The sequence below is a fragment of the Rattus rattus genome, chromosome 3, assembly GCF_011064425.1.
Source record: "Rattus rattus isolate New Zealand chromosome 3, Rrattus_CSIRO_v1, whole genome shotgun sequence".
In the NCBI taxonomy this organism is placed as follows: domain Eukaryota; kingdom Metazoa; phylum Chordata; class Mammalia; order Rodentia; family Muridae; genus Rattus; species Rattus rattus.
The window spans coordinates 211430933-211449222 of record NC_046156.1 but is presented as its reverse complement, the minus strand read 5'-3'; positions in this window follow the sequence as shown (position 1 = coordinate 211449222).

The following is an 18290-nucleotide window of genomic DNA, read 5'->3' as shown; positions in this document are numbered from 1 at the left end:
AGTCACTAACTCTGTGCTATCTTTTTGCATTTCTTCTGTGGGAATCATGAACAAATATTTCCCACAAAGTCTAAGAATTTCTTTAAATTTCCTTTTTTTTTTTTTCTTAACCCTATTCCTTGTGTCTTGACTGACTCCTTTGAGTCATGTCACAAAAGGTGACTGTAGAATGCTTGTCCCATCACTCACCACTGAGATCACTCACTGAGATCACTCACTGAGATCTGCATCGCCCAGGAGAAAACACACCAAGTGGCTGAACCGAGGTCAGCAGTCCACAGTAGCCAGAAGGGGGAACAAAGGCTCTGATAGCCAGAGGGGGAGCAACCCCCTCCCCGACTGAGGGAAGAGAAGACAGGCCTGTCTATTCACAGGGGATGATGGTCTTCACCAGGAAACTCCCAAACTGCCCCACGTTGGGAGCCAGTTTGCCCCTGCTCACAGGGCAGTCAGAGGAGGTTGGTGACCACCTAGGAGAGAATGGAAAACAAAAGATGTGAAGAAGGATGCCAAAACAATAGTCTGATCAAGGTGACAAACTTTATTTTCTCCCAAGGCTGAGTTTATACCCTAGCAGGGGTAACAGGGGGTGGGGGGAAATGGGAAACATTTACTCAGGCCAAGGACACTGGCTCCTGTGGTCAGCTGAAGTCAACGGGATGTTGGTTTCTCAGAAAGGTCACAAGTTTGTCATATCACTAGGCATTCTGACCACCAGATTATTATTATTAGTCTTCTGCAGCTGGCTGGGGATTTTCCACGAACCCAGTCATACTTAACTCTAACTATAGTATTAACATCAATAATGGAGGGTTTTAAGGGCATCGCTCCCAACAGTGTTGGAGTTCTTCATACTTTGTAATGCTGTATTTGTGGAAAGATATTGTGTAAATTTGGTTTTGTCATGGAATATCTTGGTTTTTCCATTTTTGGTAGTTTTGCTGGATATAGTAGCCTGGGCTGGCATTTCTGTTCTCTTAGAGTCTGTATGACATCTGCCTAGTATCTTCTGGCTTTTGCAGTCTTTGTGGAGAATGCTGGTATAATTCTGACAGGTCTGCCTTTATATGTTACTTAACCTTTTTCCCTTACTGCTTTTAATATTCTTTTTTTGTTTTGTACATTTGGTGCTTTGACAGGAGGAAGTTTTTTCTTGTGCAATCTGTAGTCTTCTTGTATATTCATGGACAACCTTTGTTTAGGTTAGGGAAGTTTTCTTCTATAATTTTGTTGAAGATATTTAGTTGTGTTTTCTTGTATATTTTAAAGCAATTTTTGTGTTTCCTCTTTAAGGGCTTCTACCTGTATATTTGTGTTCTTCTGTATTTCTTTAAGGGGTTTATTAAGTCCTTCTTAAAGTCTGTCATCATGAGATGTGATTTTAAATCAAGAATCTTGCTTTTTCAAAATGTTGGGGTATCCTGAGCTTGCTTTAGTGGTGGAACTCAGTTCTGATGATGCCAAGTAGCCATGGTTTCTGTTGTTTATGTTCTTTAGCTTGCCTACTGTCATCTGGTTATCTCCAGTGTTAGCTGGTCTTGCTGTCTTTGACTATATTTTGTCCCTCCTATGAGCCTGTGAGTCTGTGAGCCTGTGATCTCAGGTATGTCAGAACTCCTGGGAGCCTAGCTCTCCCTGGGCACCACTTGGACAGGAGATCTGTGGCACTAGGTTAGCTCTAAGGCACAGATGGAAACTGGAAGGATCCTGTCCCCAGCTGTTTTGTGGTTCCTGTGCCCTGTGGTCTCAGGTGGGTCCCACTTAGGCCAAGTATTGGAGCAGTAGTGGCGATCTTACCTGTGAACTTAGGTGTGGCAGCACTTCTGGGAGAGCAACTCTTTCCATTCAGGATATGGGTACAGAGAGCTGTGGTACAGGATTATCTCTGGGGCACAGATGCAAACTGGAAACAAAATGAGCCTTTTTAATTGGAGAAAAGGGTGAAATGTAGGTTCTTGTATTCAAATGATCATTGGGTCCCCCAAAACAGTGTGAGAGGTTTTACATATAACTTATGAAAACCTGTCTCCAGTTAATTCTTATTGGTAAACAAAAATGCCAGCAGCCAATAACTGGCTGGGAAGAAGGGACAGAGGGGGGATTTAGGGTTCCCTGTCTCGGGTGCAAGGAAGGAGGAGAGAGAGAGAGAGATCTTCCATGATTTAGGAGAGTGTGGAGTGAGGAAAGACACAGAGATCCCTATGGGGTAAAGAAGCAAGGAAAGCTCCCCAGGGCTCTGGGCCAAGAAAACATAGACCAGATGGTTGACTAATTGGAGATAAGAGCAGCCAAGATGGAACATAGAAATTGGTAAATAGTAACTGGAATTATCTAGCAGCATGGAGGCTAGGCAGTTGCTCAGTTCTTGTGCTGCTTAAGGCATATTAAAATATAAAGTCTATGTGTATGTCTTTCATTATAGAAAATAAACCATTGAGAGTTAGCAATCCTGTGCTGGGATTTATTAAAAATTAATATAACATTTGAACTTGTATACAGAACAAAGGTTAACCACTGGTATCTCCTTGGTTACTTTTCTATCTTATTTTTTGAATAAAATATTTTATTGAACTTGAAGTATGCTATTTAGGCTAGAACTGCTGAGCTTCAAGCCCATGGGTTATTCCTGTCTCTGTCTCTCTGCAGTACTATGGTACAAATTCACAGTGTTTTCCTTAGCTTTTATGTGATTGATGGAGATTCAAATTTGGATCCTTATGCTTGTATGCAAAGCACTTTACATACTGAGCAATCTTCGTAGTTCCAGGATTTTTATTAATAAGGCTTCCTAGGTGTATGGAGAGAAACTCAGGAGAATATCATGTTGACTTATACAAGAACTGAATGCAACATGGCATTCAGAATGGGCACTCAGATTTTCTTTACTGTGTCACAAAAGTTGAACATGATATGATATCAGATGTCAAATATGGGGGTGAATGTCTATTGGCCTTGAGAAAGAAATAAGACTTCTATGATTTCAGTGACACATTGATGTAGGTAATAATGATTAACAATAATAATGATAAAATGATAATGATAACAATGATATTGAAAATTCTAATAAGAATAGGAAAAATAAGAATTTTCATTGAGAGAGTATGAATATTTTACATATTCATGAGTGGGAACTATAAGCAAATCTGTGGCTATAGACAGTATCTAGAAATGAGGAAATCTCTTTTGGAAGGGACCAGGCTACTTATCAGGAGAAGGCTGTGGAAACAATTATTTAATGTGTTTCAAATGGTCAAGAGAGCATGAAACCAAAGCAAATATCATTGTGTACTAAGTATCAATGTCTACTGAAGTAAGAGATGTTTCTAGAGGTTTCCTGCCTGCATGCCGAGTGTTGCTATGATCATAAACTATAACCAAAACTGTTTCTAGCTGAAAGGTTGTTTGTATTTTTTTCTTTACTATATGCAAACATACATTATTTGTGATGCTATATAACTAACTGAAGAATCACTGTCAACTCCTCCATTCACAAGTTCTTGAATCAAATATGAATATTTGTGTTTTATTCCCTTTTTCTTTTCTCCTCTTATGACATAACCTCTCAAGGAAGGACCAGCACTGAGGAAAGGGGTGAAAGAAAGTTCATCCAGATCTTCGTGCTCTCAAAAAGCACAGATTCAGATCTTAGAAGCGTCTCCAGAGAGTCTTCATCCTTAGGTTGCATTATGTCAAAAATTTCCATTTAAATTTTATATCTAAATGGATAAACTCCATTTTAATTACCTCAGTGGATCATGTTCTTCATGGCATTTTTCTTATTCTCTATCATTTGACATTTCTTCCTTTGGGTAGCATGACATACATGAGATGTCTTAGAATTTTTTGAATAAATATTCACGATAATCACTTCAAGGAAGGAAATGGTAAGTCATTGCATAAAGGGTTACTGAATTTCTTGACTTTAAGTACTTTTCTTTTTTATCATGGTTCAGCAAATAACTGGGAATTAGGCATTTATTTCTTCCTGCTCTATTTTGTCACAGGAAAGTAGTCGTTGTCTTACCTCAATGACTTTATATGCAAAATGGGAATAATTATGTTTTTGTGGGGTCATAAAAGAGTTAGAAAAATTAATGCACTTTTTATTTAGATAATATATTCCCCATAAATGAAATATACTTTAAGTAGGAGTTATTTCTAGGATTATTATCATCCATAAGGATTTAAATAGTGGCTTGTCAAATGAAATTCTGAAAGTTGAAATTCAAGCCAATATATTAAAACAGGCTTGAGGGGATATGAACTTGAATGTCTGTCAATGACAATTGGATACAGTGAGTAATCCAATTTACTTCAGGAAATGTGTAACTGGGGTGAGGAGTAGGCATGAGATGATGGAAGGCTAACAAAGGGAGTATATAGATATTTATTAATTAATTTCTTCAGGAAATAGTGGGAAGGGAAGGAAGGGTTGGAAGACATTTACCAAGAGAAGAAAGAAAGTAAGTATAAAATGCATTAGAAAGTGAGAGAATGAGAGAGAGAGAGAGAGAGAGAGAGAGAGAGAGAGAGAGAGAGAGAGAGAGAGAGAGATCCTGAAATCCTGAAAGTAGAATAACTTCAAGAAGTGGGCAAAAGTCTCACCATAAAGATGTGGATGTCCAGAAAATATCCAGTGACTTTCAAACAGATATGATTCAAGGAGAAACAGTGAGGTTGGGAATAAAGAACCAGAAGCACTTAAATACCTTCATACTTAGAACCAAAGTTTTATTAGGAATAAAGGGGAGTGTAAAAAAGTAGAAAGCTGTGGGAAACCACATAAGCTGTGTATGAATTCTAAATCCCAGCAGAGTACACTTCTAGAAAAAAGAATTAAAAGGCTTAGAAAGCTGGGTGTCTTGTCCTTTTAGAGTAGGTTGAAAATCCTGGTTCCTACCTGGAGAAGATGAACAGGCACAAGACTGCAGCTGGTAATAATCATCAATAGTTCCTATTAAGAAAGTGCCAATGTGTTCTGTGAATTCTGTCTTTATCTGAAAGAAACTTGCCTTGAAGTCTTGAAAGAAGGGAAGAACACATTTACATGCTTGCAATAATCCAATGTGATTATCACTGATATGTAAATAGCATTTAAATGGTGTTACAATCACATGTGGAACTTTGATTTTAATATTGGTATTGATCAAAATAATATCTCTGATTTTCTACTAGAGATCTGAAATTGAAATAATAATCCCTAGAGATGCCCAAGTGCTGTTTGTAATCTAAGAGGGAAATAAATATTTTTGCTAAGACAGGAAAATATTTATCCTATGAGCTAATTCAAAAGTCAACATTTCCCTGTTAGTGAGATAAACTTTATCCATGAACAATTTTGTGCTGTTGACCAGGAAAGTAGGAGGTCACATCAGCTTGCCCTCTGAATGCACTCAGGTTTTAAAGGATTTCAGGTGGTGTTTTGGAGAAGTTAAGTAAAATGCTTTATATTTACAAAGAAAGACTGAACTAATTCCATAATTTTATCAGCTTTGAGAAACTGATTGTCCAAGGTTAACTTCGAAGGAGGAAGGTTTCTGGAATCCCTTTGTAATTTCTGTTGGCAAAGTCAAATACTGTCCATGACAATAGTATGCAGATCACTTATTTGTTCATTGTGAATTTTAAGTACTATTATTTTACATGAAACAACAAAGAGGAGTATAGTCTTGTTTACAGTAGAGCGAAGTACTGGGGAACTACCATTACCTAACTAGAGCCATTTTTTTTCACACCTCTAGAACATTTGCAAATGCAAAGAGCTTTAAGTGATAGTGGCTTGGAGCAGTGTTTTTCAACTTCATAGAAAAAATATTTTGTTTAGAGCCTACTCATTTATCTCAGCCTGGCCTCAAAATTGCATCCTCCTGCTTCAGCCTCACAAGAATGTGGCTTATGTGTATATTCTGCCACACTCTAAATTTTGTTTGCTCAGAGTTAAGAACTACTGATGAAGAGAGAAGAAAATACTGAGTGTCTATAATCCAACAATGATAATCATTTTGACAAAGTACAGTGGAAGTTTGGGGCATCATAGACAAGCCCCTACAGAGACTTGATACAAATAATTTAGGGCAGAGAAAAATGCAGCTGATTTAAAGCTATTTTAATAAAGAATTAAAGTTACATTTTGGTATAAAACTTATTATATAATTGCTTTGTCTGTAAAATCAATTGTTTAGATAATCAATTTTTCTGAAAAATCTTCTAGATAAGAACATCTACCTATTGATATATTTGAATATATGTAGCAGAAAGAAATTTAGTATAGCAACTCTACTATGGTAAAGAATGAACTACTTTTTTTTTTTTTTTTTTTTTTGCTTTTGGATTTAAAACAGAAATCACTGGTTTAGAAAATTTCACCTATTTGAAGACATTTAAAAAATTGATAATTTCTCATCAAAATGTCAATAGCTGGACTGAACTTGGCATTAGACTCAGCCTATTCTGGCCAGTTGCAGGTTGGATTTTAGCTATCACTATCATAGACTGATGCCTGGGTGCTTTTAATAACAAGGGACTCAAACATGTTGTGACTTCTCTCCAATAGTTCTCAATGGTGGCCCAGAGCTGCTCCTTAATTCATATAGATTCTTACTGCAACTGTAGTTATGGGAAGGAGACTGAATGAAGACAGCTCAGCCTGAGATCACAGGTCATTAAAAGCATATCTAATTGCACATGTATTCACTTTTCTCCTTCTTAAAAATCCCCCCGCCTTTAGTGTCATACTTCACAGTAGTTCTCAGCAGCAGGACTCTTTGCTTATTAATACACAGCGGATTTTTTTCTTAGCACATAAAATCAGTGTAGCCAACATCCTTGAGGAGGCATAGAAGTTAGAAAACTGCACTTCTTGGCAGAGAGGTTCATTTGCTTTTATAACGTGAATCAATATAGAGAAATCTTTGAGGGCAGATTTTTCAAATAGCAAGCTTTTCCACTTATAATGTCTTTCACAAAAGATAGGTTGAATATCTACTGAATATCAGTAGAATAGATAACTCTCTGTAATTTATACTTAAAACTACTTTTTGGATCTTCCCAGACTCAAGGAGTCCCAATGTAAGTTGACGTGTTTAATATCTAAACTATTAACTAATGTGTCCTGTTTGTTTGAGAGCTAAGCTTTTCTCTAAGCATGCACTAGATATTCTCGTGTCTCTCATCATTGTTCAGACGCCAATGCCTGCAACTGAATCAGATTTACAAACAACCAAAGACTGCACATGGTCTCAGGTTCTTATCAGTTTCTCAACAGATTCTAGGAGGCTTAAAACCTCAAGGATTTGAGTCTTTCAGCATAGCAGATACAGTGCTGTTCTCTTTAGCTGAATCTTGCATTATCTCGGGGAGTTGGGGGGAGGCCCTCTTCCTTTGTGGTGTCTCCACAAGAAGCTGGCAATGTCTACTTTTCTTATGAGTAGAATGCATTGCATTGTTCCGAGGTTTATAATTACACATTTGTGACTCCATCCCCACCAGCCTCGCCCCATGAATACAGATAACATCTTACAAAAGGGAAGACTGGGGAGAACTCAGACAGACAGGGTGGGTGGAGAGGGAGGTTGATGTGCTCAGTGACCATCTCCTAGCAAAGCTCTGGGGCACCAATAAGGGAACTAGGCCCTCCATGATCCTGGGGTGGCCTGTGGTCTGAAACACTGGCCTTCTGTTTCACTGGCTATGAAGTACCCTTGGGAAGAAGAAATACTCAACCTACGGGTTGACATTTTATTTATATCACATCCCTTGTTGAAGCGCTCAGAAGAACCCGAGGTGTCCGTGGCAATCCTTCTCTTTATTCAGATGGTTACAGTTTAAAATTTGAATAGCTGTTTATACTGGGAGGCTGAACACCCAATCAGTAGTCTTTGAATTGAAGCTGCATTGTTCACTCATGGAAATGCCTGTTTCATCTGTCAGCTCTCTTTTATAGTGCGCCTAATAATTTATGCTTGCTAAAGATGTTTTCTGACCTGTGATTCCATTGCCAGTTACGAAAGGGCTTTGGCAGTATTCACACTTCCTTTCGTAATAGGGGGCCAGTAAGGTACAATTTAGTGAAATTACTGCTCCAGTGCACTAATGGTGCCCAGACCCAGACTGGGGAGGGCAGAGGGGTAAGGGTGAGGGACCTCATCCTTTAAAGAGGGCCACTAAGACTCCAAAGAATGGTGTCCTGGGAAGGAGGCTCTTTAGGAGTTATGTCCTTCCCTGGAGTTCTGCATGAACCTGGGGGTCCCTAATGGTTGAGTTAACACACCTGCCAAAATGCTACAGGGAGCTTACATTGTGTCCAGTTGAAACAAATCTTTTTTTTAAATTTATCTTACATATCCACACATGTATTTCATATTTTGAAGAAGTGACCATGATTATAGTTACTAAATAAAAAAAAGAAAGAAACGACAGCAGTAAAAATTTTTTGCAAAGAAAGCATTCCCATTCACTTTCACTAAATATTTTTCTCATATTGCTATTTAAACCACATTATATGAAATGAAACTTCTATAAATGGGTCATGCTGCACTATAATTATAAACCATTCAGGTCTTTAATTTACAAGCTATGGGTAGACTCATCCTGAAGAGAATTTTTCTAATTGCAAATTGAATTATTATCCAGGTGAAATATATATTTTTTTCTCTTCTTTCATGAAACTTCGCTTTTGTTTCTCAAGTAGAGCCTATCCTGTCCTCTCTGTTCATCATTTGTGCCTCCCTTCTATAGGTTACTGCCTTGTAGTCTCATGGGGTTATGGGCATGCAGTCTTGTCTCTATGTTTGTCTTTTGAAAATGACATGTGGATATTGGTCAATTGATTGCAAGAATATGTTTAATAAACTTTGTAAACTTAGACTTGTTCTCTAGCTTTTCTAATTTGTCTGAGAAGCATATGAATATGCAGTGATATCAGTAAGTTCACTCAGGGTACTGGCATCATGTATCACATGGATTAATAAAACAAACAAACCAAAACTATAGATAAATTCTTCAAAAGAGGAATTTCTAAGAGATTTTGAATAGACTTGTAAAAATTGGCCATGTTTTTTGAATAAAATACTTTAAAAGTTGATTATTAATGGCTTTTAACTTTGGTTATTAATAGCCATAAACATCTAAAATATTTTTATTTCAGATATTTTTGGGCCTGTAGTTTCTCTCTGAAAACTCAGTCTTCTAAGGTAATGATGACTAGCAATGGTGTGACACTTTGAAGTTGACAGAGGACTTTAACTCTGAGGAAATACTTAGCCATCCCTTTCTCTAAGCAGCTTGAGCAAAGCCCTTTGCCTTACTTGAGGGCACTAAACAAGAACGGAACAAAATCGGAGCTGAACATGAGGCTAGCAGATGAGATCCACCCCACAGTTTCATCCATGCCTCAACTTTGCCTTTCAGGTTATTGATATTTTGTGTAAATAAGCAAAAGAAATATTGGTATGTTTGAATATTGGACCTTTATAAAACCAGCACTTCGTGGGTAAAAGGAATTATGAAAGCAAGACATTTTATTTTGCAGTTGAGGAAAGAAAAATTTTATTATTTTTATTGTTGTTAAAAGCAGGATATAGTTTATTAAGTTTAACACATTCTAGTTGTTACAATGAGAATTTTGTAATATTGATAATATTTATATTTTATAAATAAACAAGAGGCAGAACATGCTACTGAATCTTCAAACACACTTAGAAATCTGCACAAATTTGCTGCTCTCCAACTCTCTCAGGTCTCTTTAACACATGTACTACTTCTGCCCACATTAACTACTGTGACACAGTTAAAAGGAAACTTAAGCATTCTGATTGCTCATAGACCCCTCAAATACTTATGCTAAACAGCTAATAAGAATTGAATGAAACTATGCTTCTGTCTTTGAGTTTCTTTCCCTGATTTTTTTTCCCCGAACTGCTCTCCAGGATCAATAGAGATTATTACTTTGTTTCAATTATGTATGATTTGGTTTCCATAGTTTGGTTTACACTATTTGGGTTGTAGACTTAACAAACTTTTCTATTTTTCAAATGACCAAACGCAAAAGTCTATTTATATTTTAAAACACCTAAGGGAAGTGAGAAAGCACGTCCTGAAATTCAAGAATGTACAGAGAACAGCCACTGAAAACTTAGAGTTAAGGGATCTATTCTAAGGCAGATAAATTGTAAGAAATAATTTGGCTTGATTGTCAGACAATGAAGGCACTAAGGGTTGGTTCACATTTCAACCAAAGCTCAGAATCAGCACATACTCTTCAAAATCCCAGAATTTTCTCTAGTAGTTATTTCCTTTAGATTTTATATGCAGAACACACATATACATACATGTATGACATGCTTCCTACTGCGTGATTATTGTAGGTAGTTGGCTGTTTGCAACACAAAATAGGTATTTTAGTACTTATAGGTAAATTCTTAGTAAATATTTAGTTGAACTGAGTTGTAACTTGCAGATAAACATCAAGCACAGCTATATTGGTTAGTGTGTTTATGAATCTTATTGACAATAAGTTTAAATTCTCAACAGATTCAAGAAATATTTAGGCTCAATTCTGGTAGTGCTAGAGTTTAAAGTCTAAGGCGTAGGCACATTTACAGGAACGAAGTATGTTTGCTGGAAAACTTGATGTTTCTCTATCTTCATTCATCCATCACCGAGTATTGGCTTGTGTGAAAGTTGTTCTGACTATGACGTTACTGTTACTGATATTTTTATATCATCCCAAGTGAGCCCAGAAACTTAATTTCTTTCAAATATTCAAATTTCAAATATACTTATTGTGAAACACTATTTTGTTTGTCATTTTAGCTAATCTTAATTTGGCTAACCTCAATGAGGACTTTGAGAAAGTAAATGTGTTAACACTAGTAAAGGTGAAACTAGTGTTAATGGTGAGAATTTGGTATTCTTCATGTTTTTTAAACCTAGTATCACACTCAACTAAAATTACTCAACTAAATTCCTTGGCTGTGGTCCCAGGGAGTCCCACCTAAGCTGTTGACATAGATGGATCAGAAGTAGGTGTCAAGGAACAGCTTGTGGCTAGATTCAGGTTATGATTTGTGAGTGCCGAGGGCTCATGTTTCCTGTCCCCACCTTTTGTTTCATTCCTCTCACCTTCTTAGTCTCCTGTAGGGGTGTAAGCACCACGGCTACTAATAAAACAATTTGGCTTTTTGTAGCAGATGGGGGCTTCCATCTGGTGTAAGCATGTAGAGGGATGCCCTTGGTGCTAGTTAGTGGGGAACTGGGGAGGTAGGCATGAACTGTGCTGAGCTTATTAATCTTTACAGATTATAGCAGCTATGTAGGTCCTCAAACCTAGCTATGACCTTGCAAAGGATGGTAGGAATCATGAACCAGAAACCTAAGAAAAGGAGAACCTGCTACAGGTGTGCTTCGTATAAAGAATTATGCTAACTTTAAAGTATAAATTCTAGTCTCACTATCTGAATAAAAAAATTGATAGTCTAGTGTCAAGCATATAGTAGGTAATAATTATTGAATAAGTTTGTGAAATACAATAGTTACTGGTTGAACTGATCAATAATGTCAAGAGTATCCAGGATAAAATTCCCTATTCATATCTAAAAGATAAGCATATTTGTTGGGGATAGTGTTCAAGTTGGATGTCACATATTTTCAATATTGTTAGTAACACATTTTTTTTGCTTATATTCCCTTACTCCTGCCTGGCTTAGCTAAGAGGGAGATGTTGAATTTGGGATAGTTTTCAGTTAGGTTTCAATAATCTGGACAGCTCGGAGAGAGTAGTTTTGTGTGGGGTGCTTTCCCAGAGTGAAAGATATTTTTGTAGATCTTAACATTAATTTTTATTCCTGTGCTATTTCAATGCTTGTTTCTGTGGGCCCGGCCGTGTGCCACACTCTTTTTTTGGGGGGGAGCTGATATTACTTCTCCATAAACAGAGTCCTTTGGCTATTTCTCTTTAGTCAGCTATTTGATGAAAAGATTAAAGAATGGAGCTGGATCTGAGGCCTATTCTGTGGCCCACATATATTTACATAAATTCCTTGGCAAGTAAATAAGAGCTACATGAATAAAGTGCTGAGGACATTTGAGATCCAAGGCAGCTACCTCCACAAAGGATGGAAAGAAGTCAGCCTGGGTCATTACAATTAAACCAAGGACCCCAGTTCATTTACTATTTTAGGTGAATTTTAATTGAGTTGTGTCTCATTTTTATAAATGTTGTCAATCTTCATTTTCTCTGTCTCCCATGTATCAACCTAAACACACACACAGACACACACACATACACACACACACACACACATACACACACACACACACAGAGAGAGAGAGAGAGAGAGAGATCTACATATCAACCCATTTGGGGAGAGTACTGTCTGTCCATATACCCTGAATCCAAGTTATACACAGTGACATATAATGCTATAAACATTAAAACATCTGACTCCAATAGAACACCCGTAAGACAGGGAAAAAAACCTTCCTTTAATGCATTTATTTTATAGACACAAAAGCTCAGCTAGTAATCAGTTTTGATAACTTTAGATGTCTGTTTCCCTGATGTAATGACTAGACTGGGGCAACAACAATACTTCATTATGCTATTCAAAATGTATGGCAGGATTCAGTCAGAGCTAGACTGAAAACCTGGCCCACAGCTGAAAGCAGAGATGATGCATTAATCCAAAGCAACACCCTCTCCCCCACTGTTCCCCTCAGCATTCAGCCACTAATAATGGATATCATTTTTCTTCATAAAACTGGTAGTACTTGAATCAAGCACATGACAGTTAAGGTTTGTTTAGTCTTTCAAGCAGGTGATTACAGAATTGAACTTCTCAAGTGAGAAAGCCAATGGAATACAAACAGTTAAGAACACGTTTGAAGGGGGAAAAATTGTCCAGCCCCATCTGTCAAACTGTGCGTATGACATCATCAGATATTCTGCACTTGTTTGCAGCTATTCAGGCTGGCCCGCCCCGCAGTCTACGCTTTGTGTTCCAGTTTCCTTTACAGGGCCAGCGGGCTGGAAAATTACCACATGCTGTCACAGTTAGCTCAGCCAGGTCTTGTTATCATTGTTTCCAAGGAATCCATTCATTCCATTATTTTACATATTGGGCAGACGTCCTGCCACTGAGGCTTGGGCTGCAGTAACTTGAAGGGCCAAACGTTAATGGGCCTCTATTGTTGATAGAATGGCAGTGCAATACGTGGGAAAAAATACCCAGACAGCTCCCTGACACTGGTGTAGGACCTCTAGACTTAGGGGGTAGCCTGTGAAGATCTTTTATGTAAACAAGCCTTCAATAAACAATGAATATCTCCTGTGTCAATATTCATAACCCATCAATAAAAAAATATATAAATCTTCCACTAGAAAGAGCCTAAATGTATTATGGATGATGGAGCCTTTCCTCAAGATAATCTATAGAATGTGGCCAAGCCTTCTTCTAAACACAGCTAATTTATGAGAGAGGAAAGCATGGCTGAGGCTTTGAGGAAAGAAAGCATTTGGTTTGGACTGGCTGTGTTCTCACTGAAGGAGATAATACAGTGCAAGTTTTGTGGTTTCTACTACTAGGTTAGAATAAAGACTAGGGCCTCAGGCACTCGTTATATTTCCACTGTGTGGACGATTTAAAGAAACTTAGTGCAAACAAGAGAAAATTCACCCAGGCTAAAGCTTAACTTTAGGCTGGAATACATTGTCTGTGATAATTATATCACAGATCAGAATAAAAGTCATAGCAGTGAAGAACAGCGGTGCATAAAAATGAAGAAGTCTATATTGTATGAAAGATAATCAGGTTGCAGCCCTTCACGTTGCTACTCTTCATGGATGGGATACACTGATTTTATTCCCTCAAGATCAATCTAATCTTTTGATCAGACAGAGTTCTGGAAATGGTCCAATTCTTCTTACTAGCCTCAGAAATACCCCAGTTGTTTTCCTGGGTCAAGAGAAGAGGTACCAACTAGAACTGCATGGTCAAGGTGGGATAGCATGTGATTAAGTCCAAGAGCACTGAATTCAACCTGTATCATTTAAAATATTCTAATATTAGTTCATCTGCTACTCTTGCTAATTTGTTTCAGTGATTCTGCACAGAACTTCAGGTCTCTGCACAGAACTGCATAGGTCTTATAGACATTTACATTGAAATGGTTCTCATGAAAGTCATTAGAGGATTCAGAACATGAGTCTGAGACTCCTGGAGTTAAAGTGCGAAAGGTAGAAGTGTCCTGGCTCTGAGCAACTTATACAATACTTAAAATAAAAAAATAGATAAATAAAAGTTGCTCTGTCCCTAAACCAGGCTATTTAGTTTATTCCTATAAAACATATTCTAATTCAGCTAATACCATTTTTATGTTCATCAGCTAATATTAAATGGTTTCCTTTTTCATCTTCTATGAAGAACCAGTTTAGATAAATTTATATTTTTGCAAAAGTGATAGATGTTAGAACAAGATCATCTAAGCAAAGGCCTGTAAACAGCCACCATTATTTGGCACACCACTGATAATGTTATTGTTTGGGTTAAAAAAGAGTGTATAAAATGTTATAGTAAGATACATGTGAAAATGTGATGGTCCTTTCTCAAACATAGTATTTAATAAGTCAACTTATAGAATTTTGAAATCATTATTTTTCAAAGGGCAAATATCTTTTGTAATCATTTAAAAATTTTCTCCAATGTTCCCTTTATCTCTCAATTTGGTATTTCTGTCAGGGTTCTATAAGATAAAACACATTGTTGATAAAGAAATTTATGTGATATCAACATGCACTTGTTACAGCACTAGTTCTCATACCCCAAGAACACTCACATTCCCAGACTGGAAATGGCCTTTCAGATGAATCCACAATATTTTAATAAATTAGGTTACTGAGGGATATATTATTGCATTAGAAATATTTTAAGTTAAATACTCATTTTTTCTAAGAACCTCTTCTCATATGCCATGTTTATTACCACAAAGTCCATGTCAAGCATGTCAATTTTGCAGTAAATTTAAAGTAAAAATAACATCTGACTTCTAGTTCTTTAAACCACACATTAGAAGTAACTTTCATTCGAGAACAATCTATGAAGAGAAATGTTACACAGAGTGGCTCTTACAGAAAGCCAGAACAAGTATAGCTACCTATCTTAATGTGGCTAGTACTCATACTACTGATTGATTCATATATATTTTTGAAACTTACCTTTTAGTACACAGTTCAACAGAAGTGATTTCAGGCCCAGTTTCCTCTTATTTGTAACCACCCAGCTCCTCTAATGAAAATACTTTGAAGAAATCACACCAAAACAGCATAAACTTTTTACAGCTAGGTCTTCACATCTCATTAGAAATTTCTCATAATTTAAGAATTTCCTTTCATTTTATATTAGAATCATATAATTTAAGAGTTTGAGTTGCCTAACAAGATATGACTGTGCAGTCATTGCAGCAATTTTCATACCATATTAGTGAAAACAAATACTAATGTAATAGGATGCTAACACAAAAACTCCTAATAGAACATGACAAAAGTTTTCATATTTTATTTATGCATTCTGGTTTTTCTCCTCCACTTCAACATTTTCCACTTCAGTTTATGAGGAAGTTGCATGGCTTTGCATGCTCTTGAATAACAATTAAATGATATTGTGATACAACAGCAATGCAAAAGTTAACAGCTATCATTTTGCTATTGGGACAATATATTTCTCTAGGTCATCAAATCTTTATTTGAATGATAATGCTTTCATTAGTTTTCTTATTTATTTCAATTTAGTTTAGAAACTGAGTTGCTTGTAAAATGAAAATAAGAGACTACTTGCCATTGAGGATGAAGGGGCAATGAGTTGAAGAAATAATACAATGATCTTAGTAATTTACTGTATTTTTCCTACTCCAAGATCCAGATAATTGAGATAAAGGTGAGCTTTGCCTTGAATTATGCAGGCAATTCCTTTCATTCTATGCACACATTCTCTTTCATCACATAGAGCATATTCATCCGAATGCTCTTTTTTAACCCAGTTCATTTGTACAGAGTTGCTAGTCATGTTTAGCAAGAAAACAATCTAGAAGGAAATACTCAAATGTCTCATCCTGACAGTCTACCAATAGAACTAAATAGTGGAGACACTGACAAATATCATTTTGCATACACTTTATACACGTCAAGAATTGTTCTGAGATCAAATGCAGCATCCTCCCAGGCAAGGAAAGGCTAGTCTTAATGGTAAAATGTTTTGGTCTTTTCAAAATTTGTTTGGTGTACTAAAGATATTAACAATACTTAGCAGACATAGATAAAAGAATTGAGAATTTAAGGTATCTGGCAGAAGCTATAACCTACTAACTTTGCCTATGTGTATATGATGACCTATAAAATCAAACATGAATTTGGACACTAAGAACTTGGATTTCTTTCCTAACAGACCTTTATCCAGTGACCACATGGATTATACATTCTTGTAAGTGAGAGTCATATAGGACAATATCACCCTTGAAAAGTCCTATTACAAAGGCATCACATTGGAACATAAATTTATTATCTTTAACAAAATGCAACACAAACTGTCTTCTAGACTGCTATTAATCAAGTGAGAATAGGATGAAGACAGTGACTTGTGCTCAGTTGTCATACATTTACAACATCAGTCATTCAGGACTAAGATGCTCACATTGTGAGTGGCAGATGGTGACTGAGACTTTATATTTTGTGGATCATATTTACTTCAGGATGTCTTATCAATAAAAGGAATGGCAGGCAGAATTTTTTGTTTTTAATTTCTAAATTTCTCTGTTGCCTGTTTCCATACCAACTCTCCTTTTTCTTCCCCTTTGCTGATTTGAATCAACAGTCAAAAGTGAGTGTCGCCTATAGCCTGTACCACTCAGTCCTCACCACCAAGGGTCAGAATTTCTAAGAGATTGTTCACATATGGCAAGACCAATGGTGCACTTCAATGTGTTTTTACAGACACTCCTACCAAGTAGAATCATTTAGAAAGAAGACAATCAAAGTTCTGTCATTTTTCTTTAGGCATTAGTAGACTTCTTTTTATCTTTTATCATAAAGCTATTTTTCTTTAGATGCTGAGGGTTGATCAAGATTTTGTTGCACATGCTCAGCAAATGCTTCATCACAGAACTACACCCAGGTCTAGAGAAAAGTTCTGTAGTGTTTATCCTAGAATCGTAAAAGGTTAGGTTGTATGATGCTTTGAATAGATTTCAGATTTTATATTTTACAATTATTCAAAGCATCATGATGACTCTTATTCATTCAGAAAACCTCAAAGAATTCATCCTTCAGAAAATTCTTCACAATAATACCAAAAATGCTTTTGGCATTTATCTCTTTAATTATAGTCTGCCTTGTGTTTGCATGCTTAATGACTGAAATATAGGACAGTATCAACAGGTTTATTGGACAGTGTCACAAAGGCTTATATGATTTGCTGTTTTAAATTTGTGATTACAAGGTTTTGAAATAATTTTAATTCAAAAATACTTGGAAGCCTTATGATTGATAATTCTTGTTTTCATAGGACAGTTAACTGCTGTCTATAAGCAAAGCTTTCTTTCAAAATGGGAGAAAATAACTGAATGCTATACATCTGGCATTCGGTCTTTATATAGCAAGATATAAATAGCTTGTTTAAGTTGGGCAAAAGATCTTTATAGAAATTTCTCCAAAGAAGACATACAAATGGCTGGCAGATACATGAAAATTTTCCCAACCTCAATAATTCCTGAAGTAATGCAAATAAAAACTGCACAGGTTGCTGTAGTTAGAATGGAATATGTTACTACATAGACAAAGAATAACAAGGGCTGGGGAAAGCACAACGAAAGTAGCATAGGGCATGTAGTTATGGCTGGAGTAGAAACTAGTACATCTATTATGAAAACAGCAGAGTGGTTTTAAGAAATAAAGAGTAAGAGCCATCATGTGATGCAGCCACCCACTACTGGGCAATACATCTAATGGAGATTACATTAATATGTCAAAGAATTTCTGTGTCTGTTGTAACACTTCAACAAACCAAGATAGAGAATCAACCTGTGTACTCATCAAGAGACAAATAGATAAAGAATGCATAGAATGGGTCCCATTCAACAATGAAAACACTGAATAAAATCTCACATTTGTTGACAATATGGCTGAAATTGGAGGTTGTAATATCTAATGGAAAGCCCAAGGACAAATAGATAAATAGCATGTGATATCACTCATGAGAAATCTAAAACATGTTCTAGAAGCAGTGATATGTTTACTAAAAGAT